At 37.9% G+C, this 18154-nt stretch overlaps 1 long non-coding RNA gene across 2 annotated transcripts; it reads left to right on the forward strand.

Moving 5' to 3' along the window:
* Window positions 1–2707: 2707 nt before the first annotated feature.
* Window positions 2708–6470, forward strand: LOC104847617. Of its 2 annotated transcripts, none has more exons than XR_776197.2 (3): window positions 2708–2777; window positions 2909–3002; window positions 6212–6470. It is a non-coding gene; the product is annotated as an uncharacterized LOC104847617 (long non-coding RNA). The 2 variants fall into 2 exon arrangements; XR_776196.2 differs by having other exon boundaries at window positions 2719–2767.
* The last annotated feature ends 11684 nt before the right edge of the window (window positions 6471–18154 follow it).

The following is an 18154-nucleotide window of genomic DNA, read 5'->3' on the forward strand; positions in this document are numbered from 1 at the left end:
CTTCCCATATGCTAAAGATCTATCTTGCTATATCCTATTCTTTATTTTTTATTTTGCTTTTTATTTATATTTAGGGTTTCTCATATAAGAGAAACCATACATATTTAAATTGTGCACCTGATTTATTTCACTTAACATTGAGGTCTTAAGTTGCATTCATTGTCCTACAAATTACTTAAGTTTATCTTTCTTTATGGCAGAGTTGTAATCTATTATCTGTAAAGAACATATTTTCTTTATCCATGAATCTGTTAATGGATATATGTGACACATCCAAGATTTAGCTATTATGAATTTTGCTGCTATAAACATAGGTATGTACATATCACTGTAATGCGATGTTGTTCATTCTTTAGGGAAGATATCTGAAAGGAGGATAGCTGAATCAAATGGAGTTTCTATTGTAAGTTATTTGAGGCCTCTCCAAACTGATTTCCATAGTAGTTGTACTAGTTTAAATGCCCGCTAACAATGAAGAAAGGTTTATTTTTTGGCTCAGCCCCACCAGCATTGGTTATTATTTTATTCCTTGATGATTGTCATTCTTTCTGGAGTAATTTGAAATCTCAGTGTTGTTTTAACTTGCATTTCTCAAATGGCCATCAGTGCTGAACATTTTTTTCATGTATTTGTTGGCCATTTGTACATCTTTTTATAGAAGTGTCTGTTAATTTCATTTGCTCACTTTCTGAATGGGTCTCTTAATTTGGGATGGCTAATTTTTTTTGAGTTTTTATTTGTTCTAGATATAAGACCTTTCTCTGATGAGTAGTAGGGAAAATTTTTTCTCCCATTCTGTACGTTGGCTTTTCACTCTGTTTCATTTGCTGGGCAGATTTTTAATTTTATATGATGCCATTCATTAATTTTTGGTATTATTTTTGTGCAATTGGAATTCCATTTAGAAAGCATTTGTGTATGCCTAAAACTTCAAGAGTTTTTCCTGTTTTCTCATGGATACTCTCCTGTGCTATGCAGCAGACTGAGGATAGGTAACTTTTGTTTTAAGTGCTATAGAAATATTTAACACATTACTTGAGAGGTAAGTTATTCGTTTTTATTGGAGACCTATATTAGAATGCAAATATGTAGAAGGAAATTCTGAAAAAAGCACACTGTACCACAAATAATGTCATAGTTGGGAATAGTATACACAGTTGGTTTTGGGCCAAAGGTGACCTTCATTAGTTCCCTCAACAAACATTTGCTGAACACCTACTATGTGTGAAATATGGTCTTAATGCTGGAAAAAGGCAAAAAAAAAAAAGTCCCTGCTTACATGGAGTTCTCATTCATGGTAGGGGAACAGAAAATTGAATTAATAAGATAAATTTAATAAAAGATAAGTAAGATACCAACATCCTGATGGGTATCTCCTCTGCTATGCAGCAGACAAAACAGGGGAAGGGAACTATGTGGGGTGAGTGCAGGATTTGCATCTTCTGATAGTTTTGCCCAGAGTCCTGGCTGAAAAGGCCACAATAGAAGAACAACCTGAGGGCCTTGAGGGGACAGCCCTGTGGAGACCTGGGGATTCACAGTGCAACAAGCCCTGTGCTCTGCTTCCTACTGATTTCCCCATATATATAAATTCATTCATCACTGACAAATCCCTGAGATTTTGATGCAAGATATTTGGTGGTGGTGTTGCTGCAGAGCAGAGCAGCTCATTACTACAGCCAAGTGTTACAGCTCAGTGTCAAAGCTAAGCGCCACAGCTCTGAGGCACAGCTGAGTGTCACAACTCATTGCAGCAGTCTGCCACAGTTCTGAGGCCCAGCTGAGCTTTACAGCTCAGTGTGACAGTTCTGGAACACAGCCCTTATAAGTTCAAGATGAGAATTGGATGGTCAGTAGAGGAGGTGGAGAAAAAAACCTTTATTATATGGGTGAGCTCTGGCAGGCTCAGAGGAGTCTGAGCTCTCTACCAGAAATGAGAGCCTCCTTATATAGGGATCCACAGGGTAGGCGAGCATTCCCAATGAAGCAGGGGCGTGGAGTTACAGACATTCCTGAAGCAAAGGGACAGAGTTTAACAGAGCATTCCTGAAAGGTCACACAGTTCAAACAGTCACAGACCATTTTGATACATTGGGCAGGAGCCCAGCAACACAAACTTACGTTTGCAAAACAAAACATCTTTTGGGGGAAAAAATGGAAGCAAGGAAAGGGCCTGTCTTATTTATTATATAGTACTTGTCTATCAATAGGAACTCGTCTGGATTAAGGCCTGAATTTCTGGCATGGTCCACACAGGACATGGCTTGTGACCTCGGATACTTTGAAAAACTGAGGCTGGAGCCCAGCACAGTAGGAATGCATGCTTCTAAAATGGGAATCTTTTTGGACTGTGTGTATAAGCAGCCTCTCACTTCAGTGGCTCAGTCTAGTGTGGTAAGCCACTTATAGCTGCTCTTATTTATTTTTAAATCCATGGAGCTACATCCCCAGCCCCTTGTTTATAGCTGCAGGAGTAACTGTGCTGTGTAAAATCCAAACCGTTGATTGACACCTGGTGGCAGGATCAATTTGCTACAAGGGAGAGGACTCCCTTATTTGTGGATGTAGGGCCAACAGGTCATTTATCTCTAACTTTGGGACACTGGCTCATCTGAGCAGAGAGAGCTGATCAGTGCCTCTGACCACAAGCCTGAAGGCCAGCAGAGCACACTGTGATGTCACTAAGGGCCCACGGTGAATAACATCACAATGGGCTCTGCACTAGGAAGGCCAGGCCATCTCTGGGCTGAGCTTATTTCTCCTGAGGGTCTGTAGTGGTCGCAAGGGCTTTGTTGTTGTTTAAAATAGTTAAAATGACTGGGTTTTTTTCTTTTTTATGCTGAATTCTTGAGAATATTGGCTGGCATCTGTGGCAAAGGTTTTCAATAGTACTTTCTTTCCTTTTCAGGTCACAGTATTCCAAGCAATCAAACACCCTGTCCAGCGTGGATACAGACTCACGCACAGACAGCTTTGGGGCACTGATTTTGTATGCCAGACGGGTGTGTAACATGATTCTCAGTTGTGTTTATCAAACCCTTCTGTCCGGTAGGCTCTCTTTCAATGTTCATTCTCTCAGGGAATTCCTGGGTTCCTATCTGGGTGGGCGCTGAGTCCACTTATACTCGCCAGTTCTCCCTGCTGATTGTGGCATTTTGGAAATCCTCCCAGTGTGGATGGAAAGACCAAACTGTTTGATAATCCCCACCACCCCTGAGCTCAGTGCAGACTCAAAGCCAATATTTAAGTAGAGCTGAATGCCTTGCTCTTTAGAGGTATGCCCCTCTGAAATGCCTTAGTCCAGCTACTTCTGCCATGTGGAGGTTTGGTAGAAATCTTGTGTCCAACAGGAGTCCAATCAGTATCATACCTCTGTCCTTTAGCACTCAACAGTGAGCAGACAAAGGCAGGTTCATTTCAGTGAGCTGAGACCTTTCAATGCTATCACAGTGGTCTTCCTAGAGAAGTGCTCCACAGTAAGACAGACCCTTGTCTTGCCTCCATTTTTTGCCACAGAATGTTTTGTTTTGGAAATGTTTGTGCTGCTGGGCTCCTGCCCAATGTATCAAAATGGTCTGTGACTTTTTGAACTCTGTGACCTTTCAGAAATGTTCTGTTAAGCTGCCTCCCCATCTCGGGAATGTGCTGTAACTCCTCAGTTTGTGCCCAATGTATCAAAATGGTTTGTGACTGTTGGACCTGTGTGAACTTTCAGGAATATTCTGTTAAGCTCTGCGTCCTCACAAGAAGGTTCTGTTAAGAGCAGCCCCTGGCAGGAATGTTCTGTAATTCTACCACTCTCAGAAATGTTGTGTAACTCCACCCCCCACTTCATGGAGGATGCTCACAAGGCACGTGGTTCAGGAATGTTCTGTAACTCCAACACCCTGCTTCATGGAGCATGCTCATATGGCATGTTTCAGGAATGTTCTGTAACTCTGCCCCTTTGCTTCAGGAATGTTCTATAACTCCACCCTCCTGCTTTATGGGGCATGCTCGCCTACCCTGTAGATCCCTATATAAGGAGACTCTCATCAGATTCTTGAGTCTTCAAATTATGAGAGCTGTGACTCAGACCTGCCACACTGAGCTGTAAAGTTCATCTGAACCTCAGGGCTGTGGCACTTCGTTGCAACACTGAGCTGTAACACTTGGCTACAGCACTGAGTTGCTCTGCTCTGCCACAACATTCTGATATGAAGCCTTAGTGCTGAGGACAAATTTTTGGTGAACCTCTGTGTCCCCTGGATTGCTGAGGAAAGAATCTCCTCTCATCCAAACTGGGCTCTCTTAAGGCTAATGTGACACTTCCTTGTGATATGTATTCTGCTATGTGCCTTTCTAGTTAGGCGGTTTCATTGACACTTAACTGAAATCCATACTGTGAAGGATCAATTCATGATCCTTCATGAACTCAGAAGAAGAAATGGCAGCTGTCCCATTCCAACTGTGTATTCTTTTCCCATAGCATACTTAGGGAATGCTAAAGTGACAGTCTAAACAAGTACTAGCTGCTTTCAGTTCTTTGTTTTGGCCTTTACCCTTACAGTTCACAGTGTTGGCCCCCATACCCCGTCCTAGTGCCTTGGACTAGCTGGTTTAGGGTTCAGCCATCAATAGCTTATTGTTCTGTGTGGAATATCTTCATTATTCTGCTCAAAAGCACCTCTGCAGGGATAGGTAAGAGGCCAAGCATGAAAGGGCGGGCAGCATCATAAACCTATTATGACCTCATCAGTTTGTCACCTCTGAATTTGAGCCAATCATTTACTTCTCTCAGTTATATATCATGTTACAAAAAGTGTGCTTTTCATTGTGCCAGAAATTCTAATGACAAGTATAAATAGGAAGTTAGGCGAATTTTATAAATATATATAACTGGGATATGTGTACAACCTTGTAAAATGCCTTGAGATGACATTGACAACAAAGGTCAAATAAGATATGCAAATCTCCTATAGCAAGAAGGTAGCAGTACTTATTCTAAGTATTTAGGCTTCTTTGAATCTGTTTTGAGGACTTGTTGAGGTAGGGGTGGATACAGAATACTGCAGAAAAATGTTTACTGTTCTCTTAGTTTTCTGGCATAGCACAGCCTTTGCCCATGGTACTCTAATGGTAGGTATGTGACAATACATGTAAATACCACTGCCTTTCAATTTTTCACATTCCCACTTGAAACATTAATACATGTGATCTGGTTAACCATTGAAAGGATAATGCCATTGTGCCATATGTAATTCTGTCATTTGATTTTGTATATTCGAAAGCCTCTTTTTAGATGTTCAGCAATTCATGCTGAAGTAGAGAAATTCTACTTTGAGTTGAGGAACATCAATCTGAACATTTTTATTTGATAGGTATTATAAGCTTTATTTCATAGTCAATATTATTTATAGATTTCCTGAAACTGTATCATTAAATGTATATCACTTTTGCAAGTAAATGAAGAATTCAGTGTTCAAGAGTTATAGACATAAAAGAAAGAAAAAAATCAAGGAATTTGAAACAAAATTCTAACAATGTGGAAAGCAAGTGTGTGTGTTCTACCACATTTTGAGTGTTAGGTTAGAAATATATTTTGTGAGATTGAGAGAAAAGTGGGATTCAAGGCAGACTTTTTAAGAAACATACTCCATAGGTTTTATTTAAGACAGTAAACCATTTTCATGTGTGGAAAAGATCCATTAACTAATGTACTTTCTTAACTAATGTACTGAATGTTTCGTGACAGTATGTCAGGCAAACAAAAGTGCTTTTGAAAGAAAATTTCTATGATGTCAATAAGTGGATTCATAATTTTCTTATTTGGTACTGAGGATTGAACCCAAGGCCTCTGCACTGAGTTACACATGTAGCCCTTTATTATTTTCTTTCTTTTTTTTGATACAAAAATTTCACTCGCTGGCTAAATTGCCCTGGCTAGAGTTGAACTTGTGACTCATCTACCTCAGCCCCCCAGAGTGCTGAAATTACAAAAGCTTACCACCATGCCCAGCTAATATTTCATTTTCAAAAAAAAGAAATCCAGGGTGGGATATACAGCTCAGTCATAAAGTACTTTCTGAGCATTTATAAGGCCTTGGGTTCAATCCTGAACACAGCAAAAATAAATAAACTATATATAACTTCTAAAAAATCTCACAAACATATACTTTTGTGTATTCCGGTCTGACTGTTGATTTTGATTATTTGATTATTTGCACGACAGGAGCATGACGCCTCAGATGGCTCATCAATTTCAGGAACTCTTCCAAAGCATGAACCAGCAAATTGAGAGCCATCCCCACTGCTATCCCCCCGCAGTATGAACCCTCCCCGAGGGACCTTCTCTTCTTCCTCCAGGTGCTTTACCTGAACTAAATGGTAAACATCACTCTTATCATCTTGTTTTGGGGAGCCTCTGCCTCTACCACCACCTTTGTTCAGAGACCCCCTTTTTAGGCTCATCACCTGCTCTGTCATATAGAAGGAAGTAAAGATACATTAATACATTAATCAACATTAAGTGTTTATGATGAATGTGATCATTATGTATATGTGAAAGATACCAATAAAATTAATTTTTAAAACATAATGTCATATGTTGATTTTTTTTTGTCAGTTGAACCCAGAGCCTTCCCACTGAGCTGCAGTCCCATCCCTTTTGTTTGTTTTTTTTATTTTGAGACAGGATTTCATTAAGTTGATAAATTGCCTGGGTTGGGCTTGAACTTGAGATGCCCCTCCCTCAGCCACCAAGAATGCTGGGATTATAGGCATGTGCCACCATGCCCAGCTCCTACGTTGGTTCTTCAATAACATGAATTCAATGGCAAAAGTTTGGTTTTAGTATCTATTGGTCATTGGTGGTCATTAAAGTATTGAAAACTGTATGTATATAAGTATCATTCAATATTAAAAATATGACTACTCAGTTAAGTTTTCTTTATTTGCTTGCTATATTGTGCTTCTCTTTTGGTATAGTAGTTCAGTAATGAAAAAGTCCCTAAAAATATAAAGTTCATGTAAAAGGCAAAGAGAAATCAAGAAAGTGCTGTGAGGACAATCATGTTAGTTTCTAGGGCTGCCGTAACAAATTTCTACCAACTAAGTAGATCCAAACAACAAAAACTTATCTTTCAGCTAGGCATACTGATGTACTCTTATAATCCCTGCATTCTGGGAGACAGAGGCAAAAGGATCACAAGTTCCAGCCCAACCTGGGGAACTTAGCAATTTAACAAGACCATGTCCCAAATGAAAAATAAAAAAATATGAATGGGAATATAGTATAGTGCTAAGGCCCTGGGTTTAATCACCAACAATGAATACATATATGTATGTATATGTATATGTGTGTGTGTATGTATATATATACATATATGCCAGGTGTATTCACTCTATTTGACTTATTGGCATTGTTGGCTCCTTTGTATCTTTCTAGGATATCCTTGAGAATTTTTTGGAGTAGCGGTTTGATGGTCATGAATTTCTTGAGGTGCTCTCTTTTTTTTCCCCATCAATTTTAGAGGGAAACTTTTCAGGGTATATAAGACTGGGTTGGAAGTTATGTTTCAGGGCTTGTTACACTGCACTCAAGACCTCCTGGCCTTTTTAGGGTTTGTGTGAAGAAGTTTGCTTTAATTCTAGTGGGATCACAGTAAAACCTTGGATTGTGAGAATAATTTGTTGTTCCTAATCCAAAGCACATGCATATCAAAGCAGTGAGAGAAAGAGATACCCAGTTGTGATCATGTGATATTCATTGTGACATGCTACTCATATAGCAAGACATCACTTGTTTACCAAGTTGTAATTTCTTAGAAATGTTTGTTCAACTTGTGAAACACATGCAGACCAAGTTACTCACAATCCAAAGTTTGACTGTACCTTTATAAGTGATATGTTGCTTTTCTCTAACATTTTTAAGATTTTATTCCCTGTGTTGGACTTTTGATATTTTGACTATAATGTGACCTAGGAAAGTTCTGTTATTATAGTGGCCGTTTGGGGTTCTCTATGCCTAATTTATCCATATGTTAAATTCTTTTCCCATATTTGGAAAGATTTCTGCTATTATTTCTCTAAGCAGGTTTTGTTTATGTCATTTGTGATGTCTTCTGAATTTTCTCTTATTCCACTTTATCTTAGATTAGTCTTCTTTGTGTCTTCTAGCATCAGTTGAATCCATTTTTCATTTTCTCTATAAATGAAGAATTGTGCTGAAGTTGCGTGTAATAAGAAGCTATAATATTAAATAGGCAGCTCAGGAAAACTCTTGATAAGAAGTGACATTTAAGCAAATTCTGAGGGAGATGGGCAGGTCAGATATGGAGAAATCTGTGAGAGTGTCACTGGGCACAGGTATAACCACTTGCAAAGGTCTTGAGTTTGGGAAAATGGCTGGTGTATTTGAACCAGCCTAAGTAGAGTATGAGAGAAAGAAAAGTAAAGGAAAATGAAGTCAGAGTTGTAAGGGGGGAAAGGAGCAACCACTGAGCTACAGGAATATTTTTAAAAATTCAATTATAACAGCAGGCACAGTGGCCCATGCCTATAATCCCAGTGCTTGGGAGAGTGAGGCAGGGGCATTGCCACAAGTTCAAGGCCAGCCTGGGCTACATAATGAGTTCAAAGCCAGACTGGACTGCATAGTGAGGCCCAGTCTTAAAAAAATTAATAAATAAATGCAGTTATAGAGCTCTATTCTCAGGGTGAGAACAGCAATTCAAATAATGTTTTACATAAAATGACACTGAAAGATCTTCAGCTGGCTGCTTATAATGTACCTTATAGGATATTCAAATGTTGGTGGGAGAGGTAGTCACAATATGTACAGAGTATAATTATCAGAGACTTCTTGGGAGGCATTGTTCACAATGAAAAACCTTAGTGCCAGATAAAATTTTTCCTTATTATAGAGATGATGGGAAGAGCCTAATTATCTTACTGGGCCAGTGCAATACAACTGTAATAATTACATGTGCCCTTTGCCTTTATAGGGATGGACCTGCCAAGTATGGAGGAGTTGGTCTTTAAACCCCACCCTCATCTTCTAACTCTAATATTCTGTCTACACATTGGTTGCTTCTGATGGTCACACTTTAAAAATAATTTTTAATCTCCTGGATTTCTGTTTGAAACCTTTTTGTGATCTGTAATTATTTGGTAAAGTGATCATTTATGTTTCATATCATTTTGCTTAGCTCAGCTAACTTTATTAGTGTCTTATGTAAGTTCTCTGATTATTTTGTGTATTACTTCCATTATCTGTTTAGTTATATCTTCTATGATCCTGCTGAACACCTCTTTGCTCTGTTTTTAAATTTCCTCTGTTTTCCTTTTGAATAATTCCAGTATGTGGCTTTTGCTATTCTTCCCCTCAATGCTTCCTGAATCAGCTTTTGGAAGTTGGGAGTGTTAGGAGGCATTTTGTTTCCTTGTATTCTCATGTTCCTATAGTTTTGTTTCTTTTTTTTCTTTGTTTTTTTGTTTTGTGATGAGGTTCACAGGCACTTAGTGGACAGACTTTGCTGCTGGTATGGAGATCTTAGTCTGCTTTCCAGTGATGCACTTTTTCTGTGGTACTTGTCCTTTGCCTCTGCTCCAAGATCCAATTACCTCTGCTCATTTGAGAGGGGAGGATGCAATGCAATTGGCCCAACATCCAGTTTTGGGAGAATGATCTACAGTATTGTTAATGTCAGAAAGGTAACTTTCGTGCTATCATACAGAGAAAACCCATTAATAGTAACAATTATGTGACCCTGACAATATCAAGCAAGTCAGCAACAGTGGTATCATACAAGACAAATTGTATATTGACATACCATAAGAAATAATAACATACCACCTTTAACTATAGAAAAGAAATCCACAATTGTAGTATAAACAGCAAGAAAACCCAGACATTGACAAACAGCAAATATGTACTAAATGTGATGACTATACCTCCACTAGAGATACTAAGAACTCACATATAATTATATAATGTTAACTGTCTGAAGATTGACAAAGTATAATGCTAATACTATTAAAGATCTAGGTAATAGGAGAGTACAAGAAGAAAATTTTGAAAATTTAAACTGTAAGAGATAAGAAAGAAGAGAGAGAAGTGAGATAAATTATCCTAAGAGGGAGTAGATGGTTATATGCACAATTATATAAAGGTAAAAGAAAAAAGAATGTGAAATAGAAGGTAAAAGAAAAAAGTGAGAAAAAGAGATTATATAGAGAGCAAAAATTTGAAAAAATTAAAAGGACAAAAACAAGTTTAAAAAAAAGAAAATAACAAAACAAGGAAAAAGAATAAAGGAAAATTCTCCAAACCCCAAATAAATCAGTGAAGAAGAAAGAGTAAAAGAAAGGAGAAAAAAATCCAAAATAATGTTTTGAATGAGTGTTTTTGAGTGAGTGGTTTCCTTCTGGGATCCACAATTTTGGAGTCTAGCAATTCAAATTTCTTCACCTTGCTTAAGGCCTGTGCTCTTTCGAGGTGTCTCCTCTATATCAGAGGCCCCTTTCTTTGGCCAAGTTGTGGCAGTCTCCAAGCCGAGACGTGTGTCTGCTCACATCAGTAGATAAGGAAGGCAGTCAGACCCCAGATCTGTGCTGGAGAGGATTTCTTTAAAGACAGATCTCACAACAAAAGTCAAAGAAAGTGGAGAAAGTCAGAGTGATTCTCTTGCTTCTAAAGCCCTCCCCGTCTCCTTCAGTTCAAGGCTCTAACCTGAATGCTAGACCTTGTGTCATGTATTTTCTTTTGTAAAAGATGATTTACTTGTTATGCGTTTCTAACAGGTACAACAGACATTTTAAAGAATATAAATTTAAAGACATGAAAAACCTTGCATCAGGAAATTATTGAAATCAGTATAAAAGTATAGAAAACATTGTCATTCAACCAAATTCCCAATGATGAATGCCATCTTACTGTGTACCCAAAATGCAACAATAAACTTAATGAATAAAAAAGATAAATCTACATACAACTTAAAACAATTGAAAGCAAATCCTCAAGAACTTGTATATGAATGTTCATAGGAATAATAATTATTAAATCCATTAACAGATAAATGGTTGAGCAAAATATAGTATATGCTTGCAATGGAATATCATCAATAATGAAAAGAAATGAGGTACTCAATTATACATGCTACAGTATAACTGGTCTTTTAAAACAAAATGCTAGATTTTTCTGCTAGAAGTTTAATAGTTTAGGTTTATTTTTATTTAGTGGCTTTTCAACCAAAATATATTTTTATATAATGAATGTTTCATTCTATGTATGTTTTTCAGGACCTATTTTTGTTACCTGAGAATAATAATGACTATAAAAATGCAAAAGCCTCAGTACAATTGAAATTTAATAAAATATATTTGTACATATAAAAATAAAGGGGCTAATGTACAAATGACCAAAGGGAAAAAGGAGAAATGTTCAATATCACTAATAAGATAATTGAAAATCAAAACTACAATATTACTTCATACTCAGTTGGATAATTATCATTTTTAAAAAGTAGTAAATGTCAGCATAGATATGGAAAAAAATGGAATACTGAGACACCGTTGGTAGGATTATATAATGGTTTAAATATAGTCTTTTTTTTCTTGGTGGTGGTGGTGATGGTACTAGGGATTGAACCAAGGGCCTTTACACTGAGCTATATTAAAATTTCTTTTATTTTGAGACAGGGTCTTACTAAATCATCAAAATGGTTCACGCTTGTGATCCTCCTGCCTCATCCTCCCAGAATTCTGGGATTACAGATGTCCAACACCACACTTGGCTCCAAACAAGTTTTATATAAAAGTATTTTTGCACAAAAAAGTTTGGATAAAAGGAAATATACAAAGTGTGTACAGTGATCTTTGAATATTTGGTCATTTTTCTTTTCTTCCTTGTTTTCTAGATTGCATACAAAATATAAATGAAATTCATAACATAAGTAATAGTTTCAAAACAAACTCTTTTTAAACAGGAGGAACCCAGGAGTGGTGATATACACCTGTAAAACCTGCACTAGGGAAGCTGAGGCAGGAGGACTGTCGTGAGATTGATGCCAACCTGGGCTACATAGTGAGCCTATACTACAAAGAGAGGCCTTGTCTCAAAAAAACCCAGTAATAAATAAATAAACAAGGAAACAGGAGGAAGTAAGGGCTTGCCATAAATATTGTTGAGACATATATTTAGTTTCTTAAGGATCAAATAATAACTAACTAAACTACAAATTGTACTTATCTTTTGGGGGGTACCAGAGTTAGAACTCAGGACCTTGTGCTTGCCACGCAGACACGGTGCCACTCAGCTATATCTCCTGCCCTGCACTTATTTTTAGAAAGACATAACCAGGGTTAGTGAAACACTCAGTAAAAAAAAATGCTTACCCAGTGTGTAAAAGATCCTGGTTTCCAACCCCCGCACCATAAGTAAAAAAATAAATAATCTAACAATAGATATTATTTTATTCCTAAATGCTTCTAATAAAAACTATAATTTGCCAGGGATGTAGCTCAGTGGTGCCGCACCTGCCTGGAAAGTGGAAGGTCCTGAGTATGATCCCCAGTACTGGAAAAAAATAAAAAATAAAAATAAAAATAAAAAAATTATGCCAGGCATGGTGGCACACACCTGTAATCCCAGCACTAGGGAGGCTGAGCCATGACAATTGCTGCAAGTTCGAGACCAGCCTTGGCTACACAGTGAGTTCAAGGCCAGTCTGAACTACATAGCAAGAACCTGTTTGAAACAACAACAACAACATCAAAACTGTATAATTGACTCTCCTTAAAGAACTTAACCTTTAGCAGGGTATCAGCCGGGGTATTAGTTCAATGGTGCCATGCGCCTGCCTTGCAAGTGCAAGGTCCTGAGTTTGATACCTGGTACAAAAACAAAACAAAACAAAAAAGTTAACCTTTAAATCAAGGCAATTTATTTTTATACTGTGCAAGAAACATCTGCTTAAGAAATAACTAAGTGCTATGCAAATCATATGTAATTTTTTACTGAACTATCATAATGCTTAATTTCCATTGGAGGCAAGGCATGTAAATTCTTCTGTTTTGTTATCATCCATCTAAGTGGCAATGATAATCTATTTGATTATTTTATTATAGTGTCCACTTACTGTTTTAAAAATCTGGGAAATTGAGGATGATCTCTAAGTTATATGTCTGATATGACTGACCATAGAAGCTATGTTTGGTTTTCCTATAATATCAGATTTAGAAGCAATCTTATAAGCCAGTGAATATAACTCATTGAAAACATCCGTAAGGTATTTCTGCTTAAATATTTCCACCACAATTCAAGACAAATTATTGCATTGTTGCAGTGTTAGCTATCAGAAAATTTGTCTTTATATAGTGCATAAATCTGTTTTCTGGTAACTTCCATCTTCTTGGGCTAGTGCTGCCCTCTCCTGCTAGATTGAATAATAGATTTTCTCCCTTTACCACTACATTGTTTGAACACAATTATATCTGTGCTCTGAGATTTTTATTCTATAGTCTAAATGTCCACAGTTTTAATATTTCACATGACATAATTTAAATCTCCTTACAAACCTAGTTGATTTTCCCTGGTTTCAATCAAGTTCACCAGTCATGATGCTCACAAATGAAGCAAAAATCAGTGTATTATCTGCCTCACAAGGACTATTTCTATTGATGCCAGTAAGAACAGATTTCTTAGTTGTATGAAACAAGCTCTAGTTACTTTAAGCACAGAAGAATTTTATTTAAAGTCTATTAGGTAACTGAAGGAATAGTCAGGATGTCTAGAAAACCAGCCTCAGGGGAAAATGTAGAAACTAGGAGAGCCTGCAAATTCAGACTTGCAGCTAAAATCCTACCTCGAAACCAGTCTGGTGAAGTCACCTCTACTAACCACTATATACTACAATTGGCACTGTTACCATAGCTGCTTCCAGAAACTGGCTCTTGCCCTTGCTACTGCTATTGTCAGAGTGAACTGACATTGCTCCTGTTTCTTGTACTACTAATGCCAGATTCCATACAGGGTGAGTGTGTCTCACTGACAAAAGCTAGTTCTTATGTTTTTGTTCAACTTTTCTGGGAATTTTCTTGGTCTGTAATGGAGTCAGGCTCTGGCTCCCAAAAAAACTCTGGTGGTGCCATGTTCACAAAAATGGGAAGAGGTTTCATTTATTGATTAGCCAAAGTAAAGGCAAAAGTCCTCTACAAAAATTGAAATATCACTTGATTGTTTTTTACAACCACACCTCACTACTGAGGCCAATGAAGAACTAGCCATCGAAAACACTTATGCGTTGTTTTCACATGTACCATTCTTAGGTCGGGATGGCAGTGCACTTCTCACTCTGGGCAGGGTGTATGGGGAGGATCTGGGAATAGAACCCAGGGCCTTTGAACTGAGCTACATGCCCAGCATTTTTTATTTTGAGACAAGTTTTCACCAGGCTGGACTCGAACTTGCTATTCACCTACCTCAGCTTCCCAGAGTGCTGGGATTGCAGGCATGTGCCCCCAAACACACCTTCAGTTTTTACTTTTTGCTACATATGATAAAACCCACAACTTTCTTGTCTGAAAATTGCACCTACACACATGCACATTCATGCACCCCTAAATGGTTCTCAGAGCTATGTCTTTATATATGATGTTAGTTATAACTAATTGGCTGAAAAGTAGATATCCCCTCCTCAGTTTGGTCAATCAGATTCTGGGCCCTTCAGTTGTCAGTGTTTGAACTAAAATGATGCACGGTTAAGCCCGAAGAACATTACATTCATTTCTTCATTTATTCATTGAAAAATATTAAGTGAGTACTTATTATGTTCCAGGTACTATTCTGAGGGAGGGGAAGGTAAGTATGAAAATAAATTAAAATAATTGTGATTAATACAATGGAGAAAAATAAACTAGGGAAAAGGGATTTAAGTAAAAAGAGGAACGCTGGGTGTTGTGGCACATGCCCAGTGCTCAGGAGGCTGAAGCAGAAGGATAGGCATGAGTTCGAGGCCAGAGTGGGCTACATAATGACTTCAAGGCCAGCCTGAACTACAAAGCAAAAGCCTGTCCCAAACAAACAAACAAACAAGTATAAGGGGTAAGGTCTTAATTTAAGATATAGTGCATATTTTGGGCTTCACAGAGAGGGTGGTATGTGAGCAAACTTCAGAAAAAGTAAACTATGCTAATATTTGGAGAACGAGCATGTTAATAGCAGGACAAGGAACAGAAAGTGCAAAGGCCCTGAGACAGATAATGCTGTTAGAGTATTCCAGGAAAAACAAAGAGATAGCTGGACCAGAGTGGTTGAATGAACTAATTATGTGGGACCTTGTAGGACCTCCTAGCCATTTAGGATTTTATGTGAGCTGGAGAACCATTGGAGGATTTTGAGCAGAATAACATGCTTAAAAATGCTCATTTGGGCTTTTGTGTGATGAATGGGCACAGCTGGGCACAGCAGTAGTAGAAACATTGGTTAGGAAATTAGTTAACCTAGGCAAGAAATGATGGATGGGCTGATGGTAGAGCACTTTCCTAGGATATTGAGGCCCTGGGTTCCAACCTCAGCACTGATAAATAAATAAATACATAAATAAATAAGGCTTAAACCAAGATGGCGGTAGTGGTGATGAAGATGTTTTTTTTATTATTTTAAAATTTATTTTCTTTAATTAATTTTTTTGCACCAGGAATTGAACTATTGAACTCATGTCCTTGTGCTTGCAAGGCAGGTGGCAGAACCATTGAGCTAAATTCATAGCTTTTCTTTAATTAATTTTATTGGTACATTTAATGTATACTATATAATGATATTCATTGTTGAAAATTTGTACCTTTACATAATCAGTCTTGGTTCTTATTTTTTCCCCATTCCCCTGCCCTCCCTTTAACCCCTCCTGAGATTCTTGATACATTTTCAAGGTAGATTTCACAGGATTTGCTGATGAACTGGATGTAGCATGTGAGAAAAAGGAAGAGTCAAAGATGACCTCAGACCTTTTGGTATGACTTCAAAACTCTTGGTGTGAGCAAACAGAGGAAGTTGTTATTTACTGAGATGGAATGGATTGAGAAGGGAGCACATTTAGTGAGGTAATATAAAGATCTGGTCTCAGAAAATTACATGAGAATTGGGTGTGGTAATGGAAGCTGAAACAGGAGGATCACAAATTCAAGGCCAGCCTGAGCTACATAAGCAAGACCCTGTCTCAGACAAACAAAAAGTTTTAAGATATTTGAATAGAAATGCTGAGTGGATAGTCACCTATGTTTTCAGTGGAGAGGTCTAAGCTAGAGATTCAAATTTGGGAGACAACATTGTATAGCTACTTTTGAAAACCATGAAACTGCATGAGATCATTATGACAGTGAATGTAAATAGAAAAACTAAGAACTGGGCCCCATTTCTAGTGTTTGAAACAAAGTTCTCATTGTGTGGGCCTTATACCAGCACTAACAGCATCATCCAAGAACTAGCTAGAAACATACATTTCTCTGCATTATCACAAAACTACTAAATCAGAAATTCTGAGGGTAGAGCCCAGAAAAATGTTTCAATATATTTTTTTGGGTGATTCTGATACACAAAAAATAGTTAAAAAGTTGTTCCATGATCTAATCTATGCTGATAATTCCACAGGGAATCTCTAGAATTTTTTTAGGGCGTGGTGATAGTGCTAATTCCTCTGCTGAGAAATATTATTGCTATTTTCTTCAATTATTCCCCCCCAAAAAAAACAGTTTCAAAATTTAAATGAATTTTTTCTTGATTCCTTAGGTGGATTTTCTACTTTGAGTTCAAGATATATTCTATAAATATTTGTATCCCTATAACCTGAAAACCTTCAGTGTTTATTGACAGACTGAATTATAGCACCTAAAGTAATATTTTGTGTGTATTTCTTACCTCCTGGCAGCTATATGTGCCTCCTGGGAAACAATCTCTATTAATCATTAGTCCTTAGGTGTTAAGCATTTAATTAAATGCAGACTTTTTGGGGGATGTGGAGGGGGTGTCACTACTTTGCCTGGGCTGGACTCGAACGCTTGGGCTAAAGCAATCTCTCCTGCTTCAGCCTCCTCAGTAAGGGCAAGCTAGCTTCTTCAGACTCTTTTTTTTTTTCTGGTGCCAGCAACTGTATCTCAGTCCTCTCACTAAGGTACATCCCCAGTTTATTTTACTTTGCCTTATTTTTTAAATTTTATTTTGATACAGGGTCTCATTTAAGTCTGTGAATTATCCAGGCTGGACAACATGGTCCTGTGATCACAAGGGCAGCGCCACCACACTACGTGCTTCAGACATTCTGTCGTGACTTTCGTAAGAGCCTGAATACTTTTTCAGTTTTCAAAATTTATGAATTTGATTTTTATTTCCACCGAAGGTCCAATGACACATTAAGAGTCCACTAATATTTTAAAAGTATTTTTTCATGAAATTTAGGGTTAAATGGCAACAATGATATTTTTCTTAACACACAGACACATCTTTTAAGTTTTCCCAACAGATTTGGCGTTGCATGCCTGTGTATGGGCTCTGGCTGTTAAGATTTGTGATAGATTTTCGAATTTGAGGGAAGCAGAGAAACAGCCTATCGAGTGAAAACATAAGGTTTTATTTCCCGGGAGCGCCAACAGCCAAGAGGAAAAATGGGTTCTTTAAAGAGCAAGGAAAGGCAAGGGCCAAAAAGTCCCCAAGCAGCTGACTGGGTATATATGAGGAAGGAAAATACAATCATATATATGATATATATCACATATGTGTCTCACATAGCACACGCACGCACACACACACACACACACACACGCGCTCTCATATAATTTTTTGTAGTTCTGGGGATTGAACCCAAGGCCTTTACACTGAGCTACATCCCCAGACTTTTTGTTTGTTTGTTTGCTTGTTTTAATTTTGAGAAGGGACTTGGTAAATTGCCCAGGCTGGGCTTGTACTCTGTATCCTCTTTCTCGTACTGCCAAAACTAACGCGTGGCCACGCTTGGCTGAGGGAGGCGGGGACAGGAAGGGGAAGGGCATAATGGGTGAGTTTTTTCTCCCGCCTGATTATCTGGGTTCTGATTGGAGGTGTGCTGAGCGGTCTATACTGAAGTCTACCTGGCAACAGTTAGGGAAGCACTGATTGGTGAACAGGTTAGCGGAGACTCTCGCG

The sequence above is a fragment of the Fukomys damarensis genome, unplaced genomic scaffold, assembly GCF_012274545.1.
Source record: "Fukomys damarensis isolate Sample0158 unplaced genomic scaffold, DMR_v1.0_HiC HiC_scaffold_39, whole genome shotgun sequence".
NCBI lineage: Eukaryota > Metazoa > Chordata > Mammalia > Rodentia > Bathyergidae > Fukomys > Fukomys damarensis.